At 35.0% G+C, this 15379-nt stretch overlaps 1 protein-coding gene across 1 annotated transcript in view; it reads right to left on the bottom strand.

Moving 5' to 3' along the window:
- TENM2 (teneurin transmembrane protein 2) overlaps positions 1 to 15379 on the bottom strand; it is a 1882184-nt gene that overhangs the window by 1737228 nt on the left and 129577 nt on the right. The window lies entirely within an intron of this gene.

Genomic DNA, 15379 nt, shown 5'->3' on the forward strand with positions numbered 1-15379 from the left:
ACCAATTATAAGCTTGATACAGCTCCAGTATCACTGGACTTCTTGTCCAATTTGGTAATTTTGTGGATACAGTTTCCTTTAGCTTCTAATGGGCAGGAAGGAGATATAATTGTCGCTTCTGAATTATGCATTTGATGTGAATAATCCTTTTATCACTCTCATTGTATTTATAAGTATTTAAAATTTTACTTAGTAAAGCATATGAAAATTCAAATCTGTTCATGTTGCTAAACAGATAAAAATGATTTTCTTGTTCATTTTCCCTGTTTTGAGCAGTAATTAAACATTTATTAAGTAAAGACTGTGTAATGCACTTATCATGAATTCTTGGGTCTTGTTTGACAGAAGTCTACTTACTTTCAAAATTTAACTAGATTACTGCATTGAAAATTTGTCAACTTTTTAAACTTTCTGCCACTTTTCCCCTTGAGTGCTAATGTAATATTTTTTATTTCTATCCCAATACTGACTCATATATTATCTCAACTATAGAAAAAGTAATTGAATAACATTTTTTGCAAAATTTGAATATAATTTTAATAAAAATGTAAGTTAATGGAAGTGCATGCCAAATTGGAAGCATTTTTCATGTTCTCTAGATTATTTTATTATAAAACTTCAAATATTTATTAAAAATTAAAAATTGAAAGTAAATTGGAATTGATAAATGCTATAATTTTAAAACAAATTAGTCAAATAAAACTGAAATGCTTATTTACTTTTTTGAAATTTAACTTAATGATTTTAGATAATTTTATAAAAATATAATTTCAGCATTGTATATCTGGTAGACAATGTAAAAATTAATCAGACTGCATTACACTTCAAATGTACTTGTATAGATTTGCATAACATATACAAACTTAATAAGAACTCTAAATTATTTAATAATTCCAAAAATTCTTCATTTTCTATGTGTAACTGTGGTGAACACCATGCTAATTCATGAATATCTCAGGACCACAAATTGGAACAGAGAGAGAACAAGAAATAGATATTTAGCCCTACTGGGAAATAATATTTCATCATTCAGGAATCTATTACATTTATGCTGAGAGAAAGGACTTGACAAGTTAATTAATTTGTCTTTTATTTAAGTGCTTCATGCTCAGAACCTCTCTGTCCTCTGAAGCAGTGTCCATTTTCAACATCAACTGTAACAAAACCTACAACCTTCAGAGCATTTGAACACAATTGCCTTTTATTTCAAGACTTCAGGCAAGAGATGTGAACAGGCACTTCAGTGGGATCTGAACTATGATATTAAGGGTGGGCCCTGTGCTAGCATTAAATGCCAGAACCTGAGAGTATAAACATGTTGTCTTTTTAATCAACTTATTTCTTTGTGTGTTTGAGACACAGGTGACTCAGGAACATATGGAACAAGACAAGGACTCCTCTTGCCCATTCCTATTAAGTGTCTTACTGTTGGGGGACAAGGGTAATATAGATAATTAAATTTTTTCTTATAAAATATAACCTATGAATTTTTTAACTGCATGGATACATAACAAAATTAAAAAAAAATGTATGACTCATATTGGGCTTTCCTAGAAGCAGATCCTAAAAGAAGAATTATTTTTTACAGTCTATTGAGACATGATGGCAGGAATCAGTGGTAGAGAAGTAGGGGAGTAAGACAGCAAAGGGCAGGAGGCCAATAAGTCTACAATAACAGACGGCCATTGGGAGCAACCGGAGCAGAATCCCGTGGGAGACTCTACGCAACAGTGGAGAACACACGCCTGAGTTCTTTCTCTTAAGGGATAACAGAAGAGAGCTCCCTGTCAATCAGTTCCCTTCAGTCCTTCATGGAGCACTGCTTCCCAGAAGCTTGAGGACCCTGGCACTTGCTGCCTGCCTTACATATAGGCAGAGCTGGACTTTAAAATACAGAGATCTTTCAGGCTAAGAGTCTCTGGTGGTGACAGTTCTAAGGCCAAGTCTCGGGCTCCGAATGATTGGTGGGGTGCAAGGATATAAGCAAGGCACTGCCAGAGTTTGCTTCGATTTAGAAAACTCATATTCCTTAAAAATCAAGAAAAGAAATATCTGCATACTAGTGGATACCAAATTAAAAATGAAGGTAGGAAAAAAAAAATGAAGGTAGATGTTCCCTCATCCCAAAGGCCATGTGAGTCAGATGTACCTTCACTACAGTGAAGGAATATGCATTTAGGCTTGCAAATATGAGCAACTTGGATCCACACCATGTCATTGGGGCTATACATATATTTTGTACAATATAAAAATAGAATTTATAATTTTACCATAAATAAGAATACTGTGATCTTGACTACGATTAGTGGCTATTTTGATAAATTCAGCAGTATCTTTGCAGTATGTTTTCCCAACATACTCCAAGGGCCTTTATAAACACTTTGTATACATTTGCTTACAAAATCCTTTAAAACCAAATCAATGCTTTATCTTTCCTATGCCTCAGGCCAGGAAAAACCTGCAAATCTCTGATATTATATAGAAGTACACCTATTCTCAGTGGACCTAAGCAGCTTCTCTATTTCTCTTTCTTTCTTTTTTTTTTCTCTCTCTTTTCATGAAACCTTTAAGATATATATATAAACTTAAAATCTATCTTTTATTGTTATCATAAGTATACCATTCATGAAATTGATTATTTTTTTAAAAAAAATTGGCCTTTTTAAGAAAAAAGGAAATCACACATTTTAAAATAACTGGCTGGTTTTCTTTTAAAACACTGCCTTTAAACTTTTTTTTTAAAGAAGAATATAGATATAGCCTGCAAATTCTAAGTAACTAGCAATAGGAAAATTAATCTGGTTGTATCCTCACAACACAAAACATTTTCATTAGAAATTTAATTTACTGAATATCTTAATTTCCAATTAAGTAGAGTTTATGTTGTTTCTCTATGAGAAATTTCTCCCTTGTAATAAGACACTATTCAAAATCTAGGAAAGAAGAAAAATGTAATGTGGAATAGGAAACATTCTACTTTTCTGGAGTCCCTGCATATACAGACTTCAACATAATTAAATAAAAAATAAAACCACCTTAAACATAGACTTGCCACACACAAAGAATGTACAAATACAAAGTATCTGTTGATATGTAGAGAAATTCTTTTCCTTTTGTGCCAGAGCACATAGCTTAGAAACAAATTCAATGTGCACGCATGTTGGACATTCCTAGTTTCCATTTCATGTTACTGCAAGTGTCCTCAACTTGTGATTATTCTTCTTCCAACTGTAATAATCCTTTGGTAACATATCACATGTGTTACCATAGAACTATGGGGATGCCACCAACAGAGGAGCATGAATTCAAGAACACAAAATAATCAGGAGCTAATGAGGCTAAAATTTATTAACACAACAAACTCCATTGTCTAAAGCTAAATGTCATAAATATTTTTAAGAAAATTAGATACTACAGTATAATTGTTTCAAAAGTGTTTTTGTAAGATTTATTTGGCTTTTCTAATCATTAAAAAATACACCCATAAAGATGTAGGAACTCACAAGCATAGGCACAATTGATCCTTAGATATCCAAGAATTAAATCACCAAGGCAGATGTTAAGAAATAAATAGTCCACTGGGTGATTGGTGATATTGAAGCCAAAAGTAAACTACTGCAAAATCAATTGGGAATTTTTCAACGAGCATAGGTTTTTAAATTTTCTTTAATATGGGGGCACCTTTGTGGCTAGGTTGGTTGAACGTTCACCTTAGTTTGAGCTCTGGTCATGATCTCAGGGTCCCATACCGAAACCTCACGTCAGGCTCTGCGCTCAGTGCGGAATCTGCTTGAGGATTCCCTTTCCTTGTATCCCTGCCCTCTTCTCATGCACACTCACTCTAAAAAATAAAAAAATAAATCTTTAATTTTTTTTCTTTTTCTCTTGAAGATCTATATACAAAGCATAAAGCCGGACTAAGATGTTGCTGAACTTCTCCAGAGAAATATGTGCTGGTTGATTAAAAAAAAAAATTCCAACAGAGTGATATATAAACCACTTTTTTCTTTTCCTTATTGTAATGTTAGCACTATTGCAAATGGCTTTGAGTTGCATTGGCTCACTTGATGTCCAGCTTCACGGTAACTAAGAAACACTTAGGTTGTATCTCCTGAGGCAAAGTGAGATAGAGAGCTGAAAATAATCTAGCCAGTCTGGATATTGCTGGTCCAAGGGAAATACGCTCTTCCCCACTGGATGGCAGAGCTCCCCATGTATGTCTCTACTTACATCATTTCAGTTACCTACACAATGGCTCTAACTACTTAACTTTGTTAACATAACATTAATACCCACTTAGATACCTCATAACACCCTCTGAATTCTTTTGAATGCCTGTAAGGCTAATTTACATGCTTTCAATGCTTGGTTTTGAGACAATAGAACATTTTTTTTTTTTTTTTAAATCAAAGCCCCTTTCTTGCAAAAAGAAAGGTTAAAAATAAATAAGCTTTTGCCTCAAATAATCAAAATACATAGGATTCCCAACTGTACCCATTGTAAAAAAGTCCAACAGAAATGTTAAATACCTATATTAGTTCTTCTAAAAAATAAAAGTCAAGCATAAGTCAAGTCATCATAGTACTGAGAAACTGGTTCTCAAATGCTTATCAAGTTGGTATTGCTCAGAAAGTTCCAATTAGATTAAAAAAGAACACAAACAAATATGGGTACTTAATTTATTAATAGCTTGATTGTTACTAGGATTTTGAAAATGTGGGCTCTGTGGTGGAGAGACATGCACACACAGTTCTAATTAACACCAATCACAAACGCTAATGGTAGAACCTACTGCTTAAGTAAATGAACATCCTTACCCCTGCTGCTTTGAAGAGCCTGATAGGCATGCACTTTATTGACAAAGTAAGCTAATTTACAGAGTGATTGTCCAAGAGGGAACTGCTGTTTATTTGCAGAGTTTTTCCCATTGAACTCGCAGGGCAAACATTGCACTTATATTGTTAATTAAAATATCAACAGATAAAAATGTAAACATTGGGTTTTCTTCAGAGTAGAGTGACATGTATTCATTCTGAACCAAATGCTGATGTCTTCTTGATCATTGATTTCTGAGGAATGAGAGTAAGTGTCCCGAAAAGGTTAGGTGGCTGAGCTTTATTTGTAAGCAAAGAGGGAATGTTATTAGGGCTAATACAACAAACACAAGAAATAGCTGAAAACCTAAGGAGGTCTCCACTTTCCTCACTGCCTTCAGTGATAGCCATCTGTGATTACCAGATGTGACCATCCTAAACTTGAAGAATTTGACGGTGAAATGAAAGCAGGCTGGCCATGCTGTGTTTTTCTTAAGAAGTAAAGACCAGAGGGGAGGGTGGGGGGAGGCCCAGTGTGTCACTTAGCTCCAAAAGAAAAAAGTATGTCTCAAACTTGAAATAAAACAGCATTTGGCCTTTTCAGAATGTAGAAGTTAATTCTGGAAGCCAAGACAGTATTATTGTGAAATTCTGAAGTAAGTGGATAAAGTCCTATTAATTTGACTTGTTCGGGTTGGTTTCTCTCTTGAGGCAATTTTATCTACCCTGTCTCCTGAGGTTACATAACCAAGAAAGATCCTTATTTGATTCTCTTTTTAGAATAAAGGTGTATCCTTGCTATTCTCAGTCAAGTGTCGGATTAGTTCTGGAAATGCACCTGATGGTATGGAAAGTGCCATCTTCAGTGCTGTTAAATCAAGTACTGTTTCTGAAATTGACTTCTCTGGGCCTGAGTTTCCGTTTTAAACTGAACATCCAGAGTTGCCTCAGGAGTTGAAGAGGGAAGTGGAGGGAGAAATATTCCCGGAAAATCATCCTTGCACCCACCAGAACTGCAGATTTTTATCTGCGTCCGATACTGACATTCCCTCTGAAAGCTGGTTTGAAGAAAGGTTCCATAGCTGGGGGAAGGCAGTGGTTGGGGCAGAGAAGAAGCAGCTTCTGGACTAGAAGACATCAAATTTTCCTTCGGTTGTAAAATTCAATACTTTATATTTTTATATTTTCATCTTTAAAATTTATTTTATGAGTATGCATCACATGTTTATTATAATTGACATTTTCTCTAGAAATAGGACAACTGTATTCTATTGTTTTAAAAGACTATTTGAAAAGACAGAGAATTCTTAAGAGGTGTTATGTGTGTGTAAGAGAGATACCTATGTGTGTGTGTAAGAGAGTGATTTGGAGAGAAATTGAGTATTTGACCTGATGAGTTTTCTTGTTTATGAGCATGTTCCTTATCACAGGGAGAATATGAAGACCAAAGCAACATGCCAAGTGATCTAATGGTGTATATTTCCCACGCCCACACAGTATTTAAGTATAAAAACAGTACTTAACTAAACAAATAAGATGAGTTGTCTAATGCTTTTCAGTGAACTTGGGAAGTGAGCTGATGGGCCAAGTATTAATGGTTTCCCATCTATAAAATGCCATCCTCACCAGACAGAATTGTTATGAAGATGTAATAAAATACTTAAAAAATGTCAGCACCTGAGGTACCTTTGCTGCTCATCTACTTGAAGCTTTTAATCCAGTGATGTAATGCAATAGAACTATCCTGTGAAGTCACACATGTAAGCCACACATGTAATTTTAAATTTCCTAGTAGCTCCCACTTAAAAAGTTATATATATAGATTTATATATATATTTTATATATATTTATTTATATATAGATATGAATATATATATGAAATATATTTTATATATTCATATCTATATATATAATAAATATATAATATATAAATATATAAACATTATATAAAAATAATATATATAAATATATATTTTATATATGTAATATATATAAATATATAAAACTTAGTTATATATATAAATATATAAAATATATGCAATATATAAAATACATAAAACAGTTTTATATATATATAAAACATTTATATATATATAAAACATTTCAAAACTTAGAGTATATTTTACAGTTACAGCACAGTGCAATGTGCACTTATATTTCATGTATTCTATGGCCTAGTTGTACTGTAATGGGCAGTGTACTTCTTTGCCTTGAGCAAGTACTCTTGCTTTTGGTAAGGTTTAATACACCTGGATTCATTTCATTTCCTTCTAAAAACAACTATAAGGAATGTAGGGTCACTATAGATATTCCAATATAGAAGGGCTCAATCAAGGCTCATACTAATTCCCATATAGTTGGAAGTATCTCCACTTGCCTGAGATAACTGGTCGGTCTCTGGGCTTAATGGAACCTTTCAAGGAATCAAGAAGAAATGGAGTGGCCAGCTCACAAGAAATGACTATAAGAAGATCTACTTAAAACTTAAACCTGCTCATGACAAGAAATCTTGTAGTTCACTAGTAGTAGTTGGTAGCTTTTTCTTGTTTGCTTTTTAGGAAACCTAAAGTAAAAACAAAATGATGTCCTTTTTCTCTATGAGTTCTCATAGCCATCTAAGTACCGTGGTATGATAGCATTTATAATGATAAAATTATTTATTTGTATACCTAATTTCCCTGTGAATGTGATGAGGACAGCAGGTTATGTCATATTTACCTTTTTATCTACAGTTCCAAGCACAAGTCCTGACACACATTACATGCTTAATAAATGCCAAAAAATAATTGACCACTTAAAGGAAATTTATATTTTTAAATGTCAAGGTGAAAAATTGATGTTAAACATTATTTTTATAATGTGTTTGCACATTACAAATGTAACACATGTCTTTTGAGGAAGATATGGATTATTTAAAAAATTATATGTAACCCTAATGCTATAATTTTTGAACCTCTTGGCATTTTATCTTAAGAGATATTTTTCTGCCTCTACAGGCCACAAAAATATTTGCTATTTTTTGCTCCAAAATTTCAGATTTGATCAGTGTAAGTTTTTTTTTTTTTAAGATTTTATTTATTTATTTGAGAAAGAGAGAGAGCGAGCAAGAGAGAGAGAGCACGCGCGCACAAGCAGGGGGAACAGCAGAGGGAGAGGGAGAAGCAGACTCTCCACTGAGCAGAGAGCCTGATGCAGGGCTCGATCCAGGGATCCTGGGATCATGACCTGAGCCGAGGGCAGATGCTTAACGAACTTAACCATCCAGGCATCCCTTAGTGTAAGTTTCTTTAGCTAAATACATTGAAAATCTTTTCTATGTCATTGCATATTATCATACCACATAAATTTAAAAAATGCACTCATATATGAAAACATTTAAACATATAAAAAAGGAGAGAAATTAATACAATGAGCCCAACTGTGTCTCAAGCCCAAGTTTAGCAATATCAATGTTTTGTCATTCTTGGTTCATTGAGTCCCCCCATATTTATTTTTTACCACATTACTATAGACTGAATATATCACCCTCCCCTAATTTATATATTTGAAATCCTAATCACCACCCCCAACTCTTTGCCCCTGGTGTGATGGTATTAAGATGAATGAGGTCATAAGAGTGGAGCGCTCATGATGGAATTAATGCCCTTATAGAAGAGGAAGACATACCAGAGCCTCTTTCTCCCCAATGTGAGGACACAGCAAGGAGGAGATCATTGATGAGCTAGGAGGAAGAGAGCTCTCACCGGACTTTGACCATGCTGGCTCCCTGATCTTAGACTGCTATCCTCCATCTAATGTGGAAATAAACAATACTAGAGCTAATTTGTTCTAGTCAATATATGTTTCTTCCTCTGATCAATTCTTAAAAGTAGAACTGTTAGAGCAAAGGTCTTATAAAATTATGCTTTTGTTATTTATTGTCCAATAGTTTGCCAAAATTATTTTTAGTACTTACAACCTATATATCATTCAATATTTTTGGCAAGCATATAAAGATGTATTTATCATTATCTAATTTACATATCATTACTTGCATTTTTTATGTTTAATAAATATCATTTTTCTCTAAGAACTGCATATTAGTGTCTATTGACCACTTCCTTACTGACATATTTGTCTTTTGCTTACTGATTTATAAGACCTATTTATATACCAAAGATAGTAACATTTTATAACATAGATTGTAAATATTTTTATATTTTTTGATTTGTCACGAATTTTTTCCTATAAGAATTGAATTATTTATATGTATCAACATGTTCCATTATGGTTTCTGTCTCTGATTTCGTCAAAACAAATTTTCTTTATTCAAATATATTATACATATTTATATTTTACTACATTTTTTCAAAAATTCTTACTTTTTTTCTTTTACATGCATATCTCTATTTTATTTGGAAATTATTTTTGGTATAAGTGACAAATTAAAGATACATTACTATTTTCTAATTGTCCCAATGCCATTTGCCATTGCATTCAATGTTTATCTTTACCACATACTTTATAAAATATGTTGGGACAGACTGTTAAATATAATGCTCGTATCATTGATCTTTCTCAGATATTCCTTTGCCGGTAATATATTATTGCTGCTGTTATTATTATCATGGTGATGATTGTGATTTTATGTTATACTATTTGGACTAGGCGATTTCTCATCCATTAAGCCTTTTAAGATTTTCTTTGCTATCTTCTTGTATTTAGAATTCAGATAATATCCAGTATTGTTTTCAATAATATCACCTCAGGTCTATTCTTAAAGTCCTGAGTCACTTGGAGGAGGAATATCTTGTCTCCTTCTGCATCTCTGCCTTATCTCTGTATGCTGAATTCATGTCTAGGTGGCCCATTTTTGTAAAGAAAGTAAAACTGTTTCTAGTCATTCCCTGTCATAATGCCTCTGTCTTTCTCTTTCATCCCAGATGCTTCATGTTCTTTAGTACCTGATACCTAACTTCTCTGAGTAACTGACATGTTGACTTATCAGTATGTTAATACACTAGTCAAATACTTAAGGGCTTAGATGTTGTCTCAATAACTTATTTACAGTTACGGAATGGGTCGCTTTTAGATACATAATAACTTAACCCAGCTTTCTCTAAATTTGAGTTATTTTATTTACTACTTCCATATTTTTTGTCACTTCCACACACAGTTATACTATTAATTGGTTAATAGATTTTTAATTAGTTCACTTTTTTAGAAATGTAAATGCCTAATTTAGCTTTGCCTTAAGGAATATGTATCAGATAAAGGGTTTGGTTTATTAATACATTTTTTTCAAAAATATACAATAACACAAATACATAACCGTCAAAACTAAAAGGTCCTTCTATTACAGAAAGCCATCTTGTATTTCATATGACATGTGTGAGTCAATGTAGGCATACTGTCTAAATTCATCGATTCATACCAAAACGTATGCGCACTTTCAATCACTTGGCGATCTTTAAAAATACCCATTTCACAAAGCACTCACAAGACCAATAAAATCAAGCATATGAAAGTAGGACATAAGCATCGATATTTTTGAAACCCTCCAGGTGATTTCAATGTGTAGCCAAGGCTGGAAAGCTCTGTGCTGTAGTGTTTATACCATGTTCCTCTGTGACTATCTATCTTGACTGTGTTGGGACTTTTCCCATACCAAATGTTCAGTGCAGAAAGAAAGGACAGTGGTCAAAACATCAAAGTTTGATGTTGATCTTAACTTAGTTCCTCTGATCCTTAGTTTCGTCACCTATTAAAAAAATGATAATAACATACTTTGCCTTAAAGCAACATTTTGTGAAGCCTCTTTGAGATATGCCTCCATCAGATCGACCTGCAGATGTTTATTAAGATATAGATTACCATAGTCCCCCTCTCCCCTCATCTGCTGATGCCGAAATCTCTGGGGGAGGGACTCAGGACCTACATTTATATATACCTGCATATGCTCTAAGTGATTTTTTTTTTAATTCACAACAAGTTTTGTTATTGTGAGTCTCAAGGAGTTGACAGGTAAGAAGTACATGAAAGGACATCACAAGATGACATATACCCTATTGAAATAGAGTATGATTAAAACGTCCGAAATAAAATGCTATATTGCTTAAGTCCTCCCTGGTACCCCTCCATTTTCCCATGCCATCTCTGCTGTTGGTATCTTATTTTGCACCGAAATGCACAATTGCTTCCTTGGGCAACGAAGGGCTAGAGGGATTATTGCTTAATTTGCTGGCTAGCAGTATTTATGCTTCTTGGTAGTTGAACACAAACAAACCTCTCGCTGGGAAGTCTTTCCAGAAATGGGGTCTTGTTCCTAACCCCTTACTATTTTGCAAGCGAATGGAAGGTGGACCTGTTGAAAAGGCGGAGCCCTCTTCTAATTAGGGCTTCAGAAATATGAATTAGAAATTTGATGTCTTGCAAGGGAACCAAGGTCTGAAGGAGAAGCCCTTGCTAGATTTCACACACTTAAATGCAGATCCATAGGGATTTGCCTTTGTCCTAAACTTTATTAATCATTTTGTCACTGATGAAACTATAGCAGCGATTAATCACACACATAATCTACAACAGCTCTTCTGTTGGACTCCTAGTCCCGGTATAAATGATCATGTCAAGGATTAATCCATTTTATTTGCCTTAATCCTCTGTTTTCATTCTCTTCCTCTCCCCCCCCCCCCAACTGCACCCTGTTTACCCAGCTTTTGTGCAGAAGGGTTCCAATTGTCTGTTTGACAATTGGAATCTGAATGATTAATAACAGTGACAGAAACTTGACCAAGGGTTCAACAAACCATGAATAAATACATTGAGCCCAAGGTCAGCTCAGGTTGCCTTTGTGCTCCATTTTCAAAAAAAAAGGGGGGGGGTGGAGTGGGGGTAAGGGAGAAGAGCCGTTGCTTCAGGCCTTTAAGGCCTTCTCGCTGAGGATAATCTGAAATACAGCATGCCTAGTCATTTCCCCCCAAACAGACGCCTTCTGTTATTAGACTTGCAGTGTAGGCCACCCAGCCTGGTGGAACGGCCCACTTCAGCAATTTCAAATCACAGTTAAATGCTGATGCCTCCAGGGCTTTGACTATTGCAAACAAAGTGAGCTGGCAAGTTGCAGAAGCTTCCCTAAAGTGTGATATAGGATCGTAAATTTCCCGCGTGATGGCTATTAAGCGGCATAAGTTGTAGTCAGAACATCTTACAATCAACGCTCCTCCGGGCCTTCCCGTCAGGGCTGAGAAGACACCCAGCCCCAAACGAGGAGCCGTGGCATGTTCGGTATTGATTAATTAGGGGCCAGTCAATGCTGGTTTTGAAACTTCTGTGCATCTGATGGAGGACTGTGCCTAATGTGAACGATAGACTCCTCCGTTTCGGGAGGAATATTTTAAACAGAGGGGCTGGTGTAAAGCGGCATGCTAGCAAATGCTCCATAAATATCAATTAATGATGAGGACCTCAGAGGATGGCTCCGGTAAGTGGAGAAATGAAACTTGGCCACTGTATTGGAAAATCAGATACCGATGAGCATAAAATAAACATGCGGTACAATTAAAAAAAAAAAAAAAGTCATGTGAAGCAGAGTATGATTTTACTACACTAGAAAGTCAGTTTGGCCCAACACACGTGAATAAAATTAAATACCGGCTCATTCAAATAGCATACTTGTTAAGACTTGGCTTTGTGGCAAACACCAGGGTCCATAGTGAAGAAAATGTATGCGGTGGGCCCTAAAGGAACCTATAAGTAATAAGACAGACCACCAAACAGCGACAATCAGCTCCTCCAGCTCATTAAGAAAGTGATCATGAATGTCAGATCTACTTTCACTGAGGAGAGAAGAGTGGAGAATAAGTGGGGAAAAAGTGTAGTGAAGTGGCAAATAAGTCTTTTGAGGTCTACCCTTTTGCTTGTCAATCAGCATTAAAAAAAAAAAGCATCTTGTACATTCTAGAGAGTAAAGACTTGCTGATCATGTGACAGATACAGGGTATTTTGAGCTTAACAGTTATGAAGTTGACAAAATGAAATTTTGTCATCAAAATAGGCTAAGGCAGAATTTAAATAAGATAAAAATTAAAGATAAATGAATAAAGCATTCAAGGCAAAAACTACCTTTACTTTGAATTCATTGAATTATAAACACGTTTCTGAGACATTAATAATGGCAAGATGGTATTTTTTATTTTGTTAAATAGAATTCTCAACATCTACACTCAAGTTCATGGAAATACTTTCAGTGATAATTGCTAAACATGCCAAGTGCATTTATAAAAGCCGGCATATATGTTGATAGTTAGCAAATGTCTATATTTGGTATGTTTTGTATAAACATAGACATTCAGTAATTATCACAGTCACTGTTAATTTCAATGGGGGGAGACGGCACAAATGCAAGACTGATCATTTCACTTATAAGGCATTGAAGACTAAAGTAGTATTAAAACTTGTACTGAGCCTTGAAAGTAAAGCTTTTCTCTGGATCTCCTAATTTTGACACTTGTCTGTGGCTATACATCAAACAAAATTATGTATATCTGCCACAATCATCCCAACCTTAAATGTTATCTAAAATGACATTTAGTCAGTTTACTTGAAATAAGAATTATTGCACATGTCATAATGAAACATTTGCCATTGTCCATCCCACATGTCTATATTAACTCTTCATAAATTCTCTGTGTTTTTTTGTGTGGTTAATTACTATACCAAAATGCATGATATCATAAGGACAAGTTTCTTAGCAAATCTGTGAATGGAATACATAAGTACGCAGCATCTGTCATCAAGTTTGACTTTCCAAAAGCTATGGGGTCTAGGCAAATGCTTTTCAAAATGAATCACAGGTTATATTTACTAAACAAGAAAAGTAAAATCTATATGAATTTTTAGTTGTTGAATGTCTCTGAGTAACTGTTAAATGGCTTTCTTTTGGTATTCTCGTCTTGGTGCTTTCTTTTCTTATAACAGGAAAGACAATTTTTCCGTAACTGATAAGTCCAGATCATATAGATAGAGCCGGGTCTCTAAGTAGCACGTACATCTCACTTGAAATCCCCAAGTTTGGGGACTAAGGAAGGCTGATGTAGGACAGATGATTGGAAACAGGCTCCAGCTCTACAGCATGGGAGGAGAAGAAAGCCAGGGCCCACTAGGTTGATAGAGTTGTGATTCTCATTAGCTGGTGGTTGGGAGAATTAGCCAGCACACAAAATAGTGTTAACATTTGAGTATCTTCTGTATGGATCTGATGGTCTGCTGAGCTGCTTGACATTAGCCTTTCATACTGTTAACACTAATGACTTTCTAATACTTTCTCAAGAGCTGCCATGAGAATGTGTTGAAGAGGTACCGTTTTGAACAGAGTTTGCATTCTCAGCTCCATCCCAGGTATGTTTCATGACTGAAAGCCAGGTGGAGAAGTGGTTGTCAGACCATGGTCCTATGAGTCCAAAGAGATCTCTCTGACCAGCATAAAGGAGTCTGGCGTGATATGGCAATGTGGATCCCAGGAGACATGTTTTGAGGTATTCCACCTCTTCATTAAATAGAGTAATTGTCTTTTTTGCTTTAAACATTCAGATTCAATAGAAGATTTGGTTAAAACAAAAACAAAGAGAGATGTCATTCTTTCAGAAAACCAAAACCAAAAACAAATAAAAATAAAAATAACAACAAAGCAAAAAGAAACAAAGACAAGAAATACATTTGTAATGGAGGATTTTTAGGGCAGTGCATACTCTGTATGCTCCTATAATGTTGCATAGATGTCATTATACATTTACATTTGTCCAAGTCCATAGAATGTGGAGAACCAAGAATGAACCCTGGTGTAAACTAAGAACTTTGGTCGATAGTGATATGTAGGTTTATTGGTTATGACGAATGCACTTCTCTGATGGAGGACGCAGATAAGGGGGAAGCCTAGCCTTTGAGCAGGATGTATAGGGAAAATCCCTGTATCTTCTCCTTCACTTTGCTGTGAACCTAAAACTGCTCTAAGAAATGAAGTCTACTTAAAAGGAAGAAAGAAACACATTAGTAAAACCATTGATTTAGTGTAAAGAAAGAGATAATCCTAGAGAGTATGAATTCCTTGCCTTAGGTCACCCAGCTCATAAGTGTCATAACTGATGAGTTTCCTGAGATTGTGATTTTAATATTTTTTCAAAACACAATCACCTTTTACAAGATGGAAAAAGCAATCATCTTTTCGCTGTATGAAATATTTCTAAACTTCATGTAAAACATGCACAAAGGAAATGAGTCTTCTCTTGCCTCTAGTATATATTTTTTTTTTCCATTGCACCTCATTGCCACCCAAACAGCCAGGCTTTAAGGTTGAAAATGAAGTTCCAGGAGATTCTTAGTAAATTGCAAGTGTGGTATGCTTGGAATAAAACATTAATTGGTCAGTAAAATAAGCACAGGTTGAGTAGCAAAGGGGAGAAGAGAACAAAGCATAGCTGAGGGTTGGGAGAATAGCGGTCAGAACAGCTAAGTCTGGAGAGAGTGAAATAGGGTCAAGGAAGAGTTCAGAAGTTGGGAGCACTGGAAGATCCTAAAGCAAAGGAGACTGC

Source organism: Mustela nivalis, assembly GCF_964662115.1.
Source record: "Mustela nivalis genome assembly, chromosome: 3".
Classification (NCBI taxonomy): Eukaryota; Metazoa; Chordata; class Mammalia; order Carnivora; family Mustelidae; genus Mustela; species Mustela nivalis.